Here is a 12,322-nt window from a genome sequence, read left to right on the forward strand (position 1 = left end):
AGGGAATGTGGTAAAATATTGAGATAAAATATGTCCATTAATCTCCCGGAAGGTGTGAAGAAATAATTTTTATTATGTTAATTATACAACATTTTTAAAAAATTGACAGATATTCAAAAGACAAAACTACGCCTTTCTTTTTTTTCCTGTCTTTCTTTTTTCTTCTGTCTTCTACTTCTTTAAGAAGCCACAGTATAAACAACACTGATTATATTAGGACAATCTACTAGAATCTCATTATGACACTTTTTTTATGTATCAAAATCATAAAACCATCAGAGAAATGGATCTGCTTTATAGTGAGAAAGTTTTTCTATTTCAGTAATGAAATATTTTTAAATAGGTTACAAAGATGGACCTGCATCTCTGGAATTCTATCCCACAGCAAATAGTTGTTGTCTAGAGCTGAAAAACAAACAAACACTGCCTTCCCCGAAACAAAAACAAAAATCTTATATCAAATTCACCCTTCCATACTTATAATGGAATCATAACTTGTGGAGGCATATAGCTAATGCCTTTAGGTAACTGAACTGAGGTTTGGCATCCACAAGATGCTTCTTATTACAAGGCCTTGTGGTTAAATGGGATTACTATTCCACTTGGCACTATTAACTTGAAACCACATGGAACATTTGTGAAAGCAAAAGACCAAAGTCAGTAAATTTTAAAGCTTGATGTATAACAATTACTAACAGTTCTCTATATCTAATAGACGTTTCCTAAATGAGATGTGGGCAGAGATTTGGATTATTTCTCTATTAGTAGAATGAAACCAGTTTTAGAAAGCCTCAAATGTGAAATTATTTTTTTTTCTTTAAACTGCCTACACAGTCAGAATTAGTGATGTCAAGTAGTGATGATTGGGAAACAGGTGAATAAGTTTTTATCATGGCAACAAAAACTGGTTTGCCAATATAGTCACTTAGATAATGTATACTAGCAGCAGGATTTTATTTAGTTCTGCTTTTAGTGATGTCTCTAAATAGTGAGATATTATTACAAATATGAAATAAAATTTTGATTGCATCTTCCAGATAAGATTTTTTAAAGACCATGTCCTTTCCCCATGAATATGTGTGTGTGTATTTATTTGAATATATGTGTGTATATTTATATACATATATATATACACATACACACATTTGTATATATACACATGCACATATATGCATATATACACAAACACACATATATTCTAAAAATTGTTTCAAACTGTACTTTCTGATGTGGCAGCTATAAGACACAAGTGTGGCTATTTAAATTTAAATTAATTAAAATAAAATAAAATTAACTTAATTTCTCACTTGCATTAGCAGCATTTCACGTTCTTAATAGCCACGTATATCTAGTGACTATTATATTGGACAACACAGATCCATTGTTACAGAAAGTTCTAGTGTGCAGCACTGTTTAGAGTATCTAATGAATTTATCATTTCTTCTAATATAACCTTAACATTTACAGAATGTAACCATGTAACAAGATTTTGCAATTGTTTTGTGAACTTGAACTATCGTATCTGCTAACGTGGCAAAGTGGGGCAGTTTTTTGTAAAAGCTGGTCACCTAACTGTTCATTTTAATTTTGTTTGTTGGTGTAGCAATTTCTATGGTCCTTAACTTTATGGGCAGTGGTAGACCTAGTGTGACAGATGAGGGTTCTCTCTGGTTACCTTCATTTACAGTGCTCACGCTTAGTGCTGCTCTTTGGCTGCCCTGAGCTAAAGCACCTTTCCTCTTCCTGCCCTCACAGCTCCTGCTCCCATCCTACTAATCTCCCTTTTATTCTATGCCACAGTGTTTTAAGTTCTGGGCCTTTTCAAATGTGCCCTTATCCCATGAAAATTTACCACCATGCGCCTAATAGTTACAATTAGCTGGCTGGAAAGCTAACCATTTTTAACATGAAAATGAGTAATAATGGAATTTGGAATACCATTTGATGATGATGATGATGATGATGATGATGATCACAGTAGTAGTAAAAATAGCAACTTACGTTTAGTGAGCACCTGTGTATTAGGTAGCCTACTAAGTTCTTCTGCTCTCCCAGAACTGTTGTCATTGAAGGAAGAGCTTGAAGAGCTCATGGAGTTGGTCCATTTGGATCTAAAATGTGTCCTTTTAACTACCACTTCATATTACCACTCTATGTCTCTTTTAAAATAATAATAATAATTATGAAGACAGTATGGCAACTTGGGAGAAGCTTGGAGTATTAACTGACAAAAGCATAAAAACTTGCTTCTACAACTTCAGATACATTACAATTATGTTTAGAGAGGACTTCTGGCATCATGGAAGACTAAGCTGGCACAACAGAATTTTTTTCCACTAAAGTCACATAGAAACTTAAACTGAGTAAACATTTAAAAAACATATAAAACTGGTTTGAATGAAACAGAAAATGTGAGGTGCCAAAAGAAAGAAGAGGTATCAAAGCTGAATCAGGAAGTGGGAGCTGACACTGTGGTAGCCTACAGGTATATTAAACCTGGATTTAGGTCCTAGAGTCTAGAGTTTTAACCTGAGTGGGACCTGGAATGGTAGTCATGAGCCCCTTCAAAGACAGCAGGAAATAGGGAAGGAGAGGGAGCTGGAACTGCATGAAGCCTGGAACCTCAAGTATTATCCATCACTGCTTGGGAAAACAGCAAAGAAACTTGTCATCTGACTGGAGCCTTTGGTAAAGTTAAGTCATGAGAAACAAAAACTCTCAGCATATGAGGAGCCTGATTTTACAATATTAACCTGGTGTAGAATACCAAGTTAAGAAATTAACATCTAATAGAAGTTTTAGAAAGAGAGAATAAAAAGAAAGAATGAGCACAGGCATATTTAAGAGATAATGAAGAATTTTCTAGAAATAAGGAAGATATGAGTTTTTTCTAGCTAAACAAGATAAATGAAATAAATTAGTACTGATATAGATTATAGTGAACCTTCAGAATATCAAAGAAAGGGAAAATCTCAAAGGAAACCAAAGAGAAAAAATATTACCTATATTTTGTCAGTGGCCTTCTCATCAGCAACAAGATACCAGAAGACAGTGAAACGGTATCTTCAAATTATTTTCAAAAACATAAGGTTTGATTATTTTTACTGCACACAAATCATTTTAAAGCAAGTTTTTAAAGAATGCGATTCAATAAAAAGAAAAACAGAAGAAATATGTAGGATGCATGAAATTATGGTATAGTGCAATAATTGCTCCTAATAATAATTAGTAAGCATGTTAGAAACTAAATATGCATTGAATATACAAATAAATTTATATATAAACTATGTACCAATAAATATTTTAGGATAGAATTTAAAGGCAAAGAATAACTATAGTACTAAGCAACATCAATGTGTAAGTTGGAGGAAGGAGGGAAATTGGTATTAAAGTTTTCTAAAGTCTTCCAGTTATTCTAGAAGAAGGTTGTAGGCTTAATTAAAGATGATTGCTAAAAATATAAATGTATAGACCAGAAATAAACGTGTAACTTCCAAAATGAGGAGTTGGGATAAGGAAAAGATTATACAAAAATGAATCCATCAGAAGAAAGGAAAAAGGCAAATAGAAAAAGCATAGGAATATAAAATGTAATATAATATAAATATGTATGTATACATATATAATTACAATAAATGTAAACAGATTAAATTTACCAGTTAAAACACTGTGACTTTCAAAATGCAATTTCAAAAATCCAGCATATATTGCTTCCAAGAGACAAACATAAACATAATAGTACAAAAGCATTTAAAGTACGGAGATGGAAAAAGACATACCAGGCAAATGCTGAAAGTTTGTCAATATATTAATATCAGACAAAACAAGTGAAAATTAGTAATATTAGGGATGAAGTGTAATTAGCTAAGAACAAAATAACATGCATATAGACAGAGCTGAAAGAAACATCCAAAATTGAAAACTGCCTTTGAGGTGGTAGAATACTGAGTACATATTTTCTAATATTTTAATTGCATGTAGTATTATAAAATTATTTGGACAAAAATTATCTAATTATTTGCAGAATGGATAAAAGCACTGCATGGATACATGAATGAAAAAGTTCACGAGTGCACAAATGTTCCAGAAGATTGTGTTAGAGAATTAGGGTTTATACTATGCTATTTAAACTTCCAGGCATGCACTGGTGACAGCTGACTTTATAACATTTTAGGTGCTCTGGAAATACCAATTTGGAGATTTAACAAAATTTTATCAACAATTTAAAATTCCAACTTCCCGTTTTTTTACTCTAATAATTTAAGTAATATTATATAAACTCCTCTTCCAAATAGTAATTCTGAAAGCATAAACATGCTAGAATACAAACATTTCTAATGTTAATTATGTTAAATAAGATTTTTCTTGTTTTGAATTCTATTTAGATTAATGTAAAATATAAAGGTTAATATTATTAGTGGTATTTTTTAATTGTAAGGCTCAAGTCTATGTAAAACTTCACTGTTAAAAGTTAAAAATAACACAATTTGAGGAAATAAAAAATTTAAACCATGTATTTTCTGGAATTCTAAGATAACTTCTTTAAGAATGAATCAATTAATATTCAGAAGTTGGCTTATTTAGCACTGAGAAATAAATATTAAACAAAAGCATTTCCATCTCCATTTTAGCACCTTACAGTATTGAGGTCAGCTTTTGGTTACTCACATGGACAAGTCCTAAGCTGGGAACAAAAATATGCTAGTCAAATCTCCTCCATTTGTTTCCACTACTAGTATTTATAGAACAGATTATGAATGATATGAGCATATTAGTTATCTGGCTGACATAATTCAAAGAGCAATGTTCTAAAATATTATATGAAATATAAACAGTAGAAATGCTTCAAATTAAAAACGTACACTGTAGTTGCAAAGAGCTAAGATAGTCAATTCCTTAATCAACCTCTGGTTTTAACTTAAGCAAATATATTGAAAGTATGGCTGTAAAGCTAAGCTGCATAAGCCTTTTTTTCTAAATCTGTCTGCAGGCTTTAATGCTCAGATTTGAGATGGCATCCTTATTTGCTAAGTGCAAAAATGGTTACAAAAGAGCTTTTCTCACTTTGAGGATAAAAGCTAAAGTATTCTTTAATTTTGGTTACTGCCTGGTTCATCTCAGCACCATAATAGTTATTTGGCTCAAAACCAAAAAGTAGCAATACAGTGCTTACATGTCTATGGCTCAAAATTAGATGAAAAATTGCTGTTTTTCATCTCCAAAGCTATTTGCTGCACATTTTATAACCCTCAAGATGCCTTTTGTAATATGTGATAACAGAGCCAACTGCAGCATCTGCCTGGAAAGAGATTACTTTAATTATGGACTCAATGTCCTATTTTCTGCAAGTGATCCCTAGAGACAGGCTTCCTGCCGGAGGAGAGATGCAAGGATGCACATTAAAGCATACACGTCAGCCACGAAGAGGTGGATAAAGTGACACAAGGACACCCATAAACCGCCTTCATTTTCCTAGTCTGTAATGTGATGGAAGAGTCTATAGTGATAGGTTTTTAATTATTGCAGCATCTGTTGTTATGGACTTCTGATGGTAAGGGCAAGATGAGCTTAAAAAAGAGCAAAACCTTTGGCAAGTCTGTACAGGAAACAGACTATATTAAAAAGGTTTATTAAAACATCATTTTCTTTAAATTTTTGTTTCTAAATTGAAACATATATGTGCTTTATCAGTTACTTGCTATATTATTATTAGAAAGTGAAGCTAAGTGATGTTCTTGTCAACCCCAGTTCTGGATAACACATCAAGTGCCTCGTTATTAAGAATTCATTTGCCATTCAGTATAATAGAGCTGCTCATAAAGAATTTCATTTAGAATCAATGTGCATGTCTTGTGTATTTCCATGGAAGTTCTTTATAATTTAACATTGATTAACATTATGAAGGACACTTAAAGCAAATTGTTACCTTGTTCATATTAATTATAGAATTAGACTCCTCGATGAAAGATGCTTTGAGAATGAGTATGTGGTTTTTCTTTTTAAAATTGTGGCACATACTCACATAGGATATTTGGGATTTCATCTGATTTCTCAAAAAGTATAATCATATTTTGCATTTTTAAAAGATGGGGGATTATAGAAAAGCAACCATGGGAATTAATTTTAAACTTCAAAAGAGGAATTTAAGGGATTTGGCATGGAATCATTTTGTGTGAGGGATGGAAAGATGGAACAGAAAAATGTACCTACAATCATATTAGGTGAAAACATCAAGTCTTTTAAATATTATACCAACTAGGACATTCATTATTTTCTCGTATAAAAATGAAATGCTATTAATATTTTTATACTTTGATAATGAAATCTAAGTAAATATATCTTTAGGGCATTTACAATGGTCACATTTAACCTAAAAATTAAAACAAAACATTTGATTTTTTTTTTAAATTAGACTTTCTAATTTATAATAAATGCCACATTGGAGAAATTTTTTAAAAAATACATTGAAATGGATAGTTTTACAGAGATTTTTGTATTGTATATCTTGTAAATGAACAATTGAGTCTATATTATCCATATATCATTAGAACTTATAAATAGAAGAGTTGATTTGGTGTTTTTTTCTGTTTAAAGATCTTGGAAATAAGGAATTAAGGCAATATTTGTGGACTTAAGGGAAAATAGATACGTGCCTCTTTTGCCATCTTTGGAACATGTCACACACAATGTACTTAAAAGAGACAGCTTGTCTACAGCCATGCCACCCTGAACAAGCCCGATCCCGTCTGATCTCGGAAGCTAAGCAGGGTTGGGCCTGGTTAGTACGTGGATGGGAGACCACCTAGGAAGACCAGGTGCTGAAGGTTAAAAAAAAAAATAAAAAAAGACAGCTTAACTACCTATCCTCTGAAGGTCTTTTCAGTTCTGTAATATAATGTACAAGCATATTTCAGGGATATTGTAGGTTTGCTTCCAGACCATTGCAATAAAGTGAACATCACAATAAAAAAAAAAAAAAGAAGAAGAAACTGTCCTACGAAGTCATCAGTGCAAGGAAAATAATTCCTGATTTAAAATTTTATATCTTGCTATTAGAACATAGTTTCTTTATTTTCTAAAATGGACCTTAGGTATGTTGTGCAATCATATATTCCGTACAAATAATAGCAGGGAGAGATTTCTAAATGGCTCAGTTGGAGCAAGAAAAGATGACCTCTTCAAAGATCAAAGGAAATCAGAAATTTTTCTTGAGGAGTATTTATTCTGTAATTTCAATTCTATATTGCACTTAGGTAACTCCAAATCGAACTTTGAAAAAAATATATATTATATTTTTTAATCTAAGTGTTATATTAGAAATATATATATATTTTTCCTGCCAACTGCTTGTTTTAGACATTGTTTTCTGAGTTTTTTATAAAAATGTCAAGTTACTTTTGGCTTTCTACATTTCATTTTTGGGTCAGAATGCTAAATGCCTTAATTTGGACTTACAGTTTAAAAGATTGTTCTATGGCTGTACTAAAATATCAGTCCCTTATTATGGACATTTTACTTGTTTCCATTGTTCACTATTGTAATAGTTTATGATGAACAACCTTATAGCTAATGCTCTTTGCACACTCCTAACTATGAAAGTATATTATTGTCATGGTAGAGTTAACTATGAAGTCAACCTTATTAAAATGAAAAGCTAAGCTATAGAGTCAACTTGATTAAAATAAAACCATATTTTGATTTTTGTACTAAGGCCAGCATCACAAAGATATAAAATGTTTTGTTTTAATTTTTAGGTAGTTTACTTTTCAACTTTTAATAGTAATAGTCCTATAGAATAATGTTTGATAGCTATTCACAAGTTAAATGCCAGTTTTGTTATCATGGTTCTAATTACCTAGTCACCACTTTAAGAAACATTGTCTCTCACGTTGCAGTATTTTTTGTTCTATTGTTAAATGGTTTTATTGATAAGTTTCAATACATTTCTTTTAAATGTCTGTTTCATAAGGTGAACTAATTCAATGGAAAAGCAACGCTTGCTGTCCCCTACCCAAAGTTCCCTGGAGAGCATAGCTTTGCCACTAATTAGTAGCAAGTGAGCCTCTTAGTTTACTGTTTATGTTTTTAAAAATCTTTGTTATTTCAGGTGTATAATTTGAATGTAACATTCTCATTTTATATTTTTTGAGAAAACATAGAGAATGTAAATTTCACTAGTAAATAAGAATTGGCTTTATTATATTATATAAATATTCACTTTCTAAATTCTTAATTGTGTAATGATTATAGGTCTTTAAAATTGTCACAAATAATGATATACACATTTTTCTGTTATTGCTCTTTTATTATATGGTTGTCGTTGTCTATTTTCTCTTTTATATTCTATTTAGTTTATACTGGAAAAGTGAATTCTTAATATACATATCCTTAAGCTTTTCCCAAAACAGTACAGACTGAGTCTTAGACCACATGTTTTATTACAAACACAAATGTGAGCATGATTAATATTGGCCATTTTAACCATGTAAAAGAATCTTTAAACTAATGTCTTTTTCATCTGGGTAAAAGTCAAATATTAATCAAAATTTGATTACATGGCTGAGAGTCGAATTTCTCAAATAAATATTTGAAAATGGAAAAAAATTCCATAGCAAAATTGACTCAGAAATAGCTCTATAATATTTGTCTGCACTTCTACTAATTTCACTTTCATGAATAAATCTTTTCAGTATATTAAGTTGCTTCAGTGACAGTTGGATAGCTGAAAATTGGCGAAGGAAAATAATACTGAAAGATTCCAACATATTTCTAAAGGTTGCTAGAAAGATACAAATTCTTGTTTTATTTTTTTTTTTACTATTTTTTAAATTACAATTAGTGGGGTGACATTTTTAATAAAATCAAATAGGTTTCAAGTGTGCAATTCAACAATATGTCATATGTATATTGCCTTGTGTGTCCACCATCCAAAGTTAAATTTCCTTCCATCACCAAATATTTTATTCCCCTTACCCCTTTCTTCTGTTAACCAGTAATCTGTGTCCATGAGTCTCTGTTTGTCTTGTTCGTTTGTTGCTTTCAGTTTTATATCCCACATATGCTTGAAATCTTATGGTTTTCGACTTTTTCCATCTGATTTATTCCGCTTAGCATGATAATCTCAAGATCCATCCACATTGTTGCAGATGGCAGTATTTCATCTCTTCTTATGGCTAATAGTCCCTTGTATATATGTACCATATCTTCTTTATCTGATCATCTATCGAAAGATCCTTGGGTTGTTTCCATGTCTTGGCCACTGTGAATAATGCTGCAGTGAACATCAGGGTGCATTTGTTTTTACAGATACGTGTTTTCAAATTTTGGGGGAAAATACCCAGAAGAGAGATTACTGAGTCATACGGTAATTCTATTCTTAGTCTTTTGAAGGCAAGCTCTCATTTCAAAGATGAGGAAACTGAGACCCAGAGAGGTTAATTCAACATCACTGAGCTAGATGGTGACAGCCCGCAGTAGAACTCAACCAAGTCTTCTACTTCCCTCTTCACCACACCATGCCCATCCTTCTGCTCATAGGCCATCTGGGCTCTCGGGAGGGCATTGCAGGCTGAGCTCCACTCTTCTGCTCTCCATCCTTTTGTCACATATTGATAATGCAACAAACACAGTGAAGCGTTACACTTAAACACTATAATACTGACCCTTGATTACTGATGAAAATAGGGAGATTTTATTTGGATTTATTAATTCACATTGATTTATATTCTGGGTTTTCAAGAAAGGTTTAAGTTCAGGTAACTATACTCCTTCCAATAAGGTCATTCATTAAATGTAAGAACTAACTTATAAACATCTAAAATTTAATTTTCGTTTATAAGTCAACCAGAACAAACTAGCAAATCAGAAAAAAGCTTTTGTTGGATTATCCAACCTTATTTTTATTTAGGAATATATGATTCCCCAAGTGTCTTTTGGTGTGCCATCTACTATCCTAGGCTATTTACTTCATTTTCATTTAATCTTTATAAGAATCTTATGAAATAAGCAGAATTATTACCATCATTTTACAGATGAGAAATCAGAGACTTGAGCAATTAAATAGCTTTCACATTACACAGCTAGTTTCTATAGCTAATAGAGGCAGCATTGTAGCTTAGGTTTAACCCCAGCCAATTGGTTTTTTTTTTTTTCTTTTTAAAAAAGTGTTTAATTTTTGAGCCATGAGTGACATATACGACATTGCATATATCAGGTGTACATGGTGATTTGATACATTTATGTGTTGTGATGTGATTACAACTATAATGTTAGGTAACACTTTAGCATGTCACATAATTATTATTTCTTTCACTAACAATTCTTTTACAATCACATAATTATCATTTTTGTGGTGGGAACAATTAAAATCTAGTCTCTTAACAACTTTGAAGTTTGTGACAGTATTATTGTCTACAGTGACTACGCTGTACATCAGATCTTCAGGACTTATGTATTTGCTGGTTGCAGGTGTGTACCCTTAAACCGCATCTCCTCAATTCTCCCACGCCCCCAGCCCCTGATAACCACCAGTCTACTCTATTCCTTAGAGTTTGGCTTTTTTTAGATTTCACTAATCAATACTTTTCCAAAGCCACACAAAATTGATTATTATTATATGAAAAGGGAAAACAAGAAAATTAAAGAAGCTCTTAATTAAAAATACTATGGTCTGGAGTTTATATATATGGAAATAGTTAATAAATTGATTAGTAAGCATTGTTTTGAGTGTTTAGGAAAACCACTATTGGGGGAAAAAAGAAAAATTTAAAAGAAAAGGAAAAATCATGGTCTTTAAAGGATTCATTAAAGGAGTCAAACCGGCATGTTACAATAGAAAAATAGAGGAAAGGAAGGTAAGTAAAATACAGAGGACAGAGATCTTCAACCTTCTTCCTTTTCTTAAAGACCTTCTTCCTGATACATTACTTGCACTCCAAATTTAAGATTTGTCTCGCTATGCTCATGATATAAGTTTCAGTTTTCTGGACTCATCTGGAAAATTCTCTTATGTGGAAAATCCAATTTTTTAACTAAGTCCAAATAATGAAGCATTTTTTCGTGTATGTATATACTAACTTTTAAAAATATGTGTCTTCTCCTTAGAATAAGTCAAGACAAAAGTAGATTGACTCATTAAAGTTCTGATGTCATTGTCTTCCCTGCCTCAGTTTCCCCATCTGAAGATAAAGTTACTTTTATTTAGAAGAAAATCATAAAGAATTTTTTTAGTGTATGCCTTCTTGATATACCTGGGTCTCAATAACTATAAAGATACTAAACATTGTTACTCGGCTATTATCTTTTTCTCAATTCCCATGCAGTTTTAATGAGAAACTTCAAACTGATAAGGATGTGGATGTTACCATGTAATAAGAAACAAAACAAAAGAAAACACGAATCAGAGGATCACAGAGGATAACTGGCCATGTATGTAGCAAGAGAATAGGTTTTCAGTAACCTTCCAGGGAGATTAATGGCACATTTACTTTAACATCCTCATTATTGACCCGAAACAAGGGAAAACAGCAAGTTAATTAAATTCTCAAATGATGCTAAATGGAGAGGTATTTGTTACTAAATACCAGTAAGGAACAAGGCGAAATTCAAAAGATCCCTAGAGAATGTTGGAGATAGGAAATGACAAAATTGAAGCTTAAAAATGCAAGCAAATACATTTAAAGAGGAAGTAATTTTAAACACTGATATTAGATAATCTAGAATTAGAATGCAATAATGAAAAAGAGGTTTTAAAGTGATATTAAGCAGAAACTGAGATAGAAGCTTGAAATATAGTTAAAATGCTACCGTATTTAGGACCTTCGCGTTCAGATTCTGCATAAAGGATTGGATAAATACTCTTTGCTGATGAGACCTCATTTTGAGTCCTTTGATTACAGATTATAAAGCAGTAAGAAAAAGAAAAGATTAGTCTGTGTTATATGTATGCAAATACCCTACAGCCCAGGAAAATTCAGAGCTAGCCAGCTACAAGCTACAATAAAAGGCCGCTTTTCCCTCAAAATATGTCTCTTACCTGTCTGAAGTAGTGCATGAGCTTCTTTAGAGTCACCACTTTTAGTTAGATTGCTATTCCAACTGTGCCCATTGTCCATTGATTACCTGTGAAGAGTAAATCTGGAAATAAACTTGTTTGGACTCTTTAGCAGCCATGTAGCAGAGGCAGGACTTTGAGTAGAGGGGGCAGGAAAGATGAATGTGTGGCATGGGATCTGCACAGGGTCACAAGGGCCAGGTGGGGCCAGATAGTGTCACCCTGGGCAGCTTGAGGGACTCATTTCTGATGACCTAGGAACAAAAGGTG

The 12,322-nt window shown here is 32.2% G+C and overlaps 1 protein-coding gene and 1 non-coding gene across 3 annotated transcripts in view; both read left to right on the forward strand.

Annotated features, from left to right (window-relative positions):
• Positions 1-12,322, forward strand: part of RELN (reelin) — a 482,573-nt gene that overhangs the window by 146,965 nt on the left and 323,286 nt on the right. The window lies entirely within an intron of this gene.
• Positions 6,709-6,827, forward strand: LOC111743125. Its single transcript, XR_002781591.1, has one exon. It is a non-coding gene; the product is annotated as a 5S ribosomal RNA (ribosomal RNA).

This window comes from Pteropus vampyrus, unplaced genomic scaffold (assembly GCF_000151845.1).
Source record: "Pteropus vampyrus isolate Shadow unplaced genomic scaffold, Pvam_2.0 Scaffold107, whole genome shotgun sequence".
In the NCBI taxonomy this organism is placed as follows: Eukaryota; Metazoa; Chordata; class Mammalia; order Chiroptera; family Pteropodidae; genus Pteropus; species Pteropus vampyrus.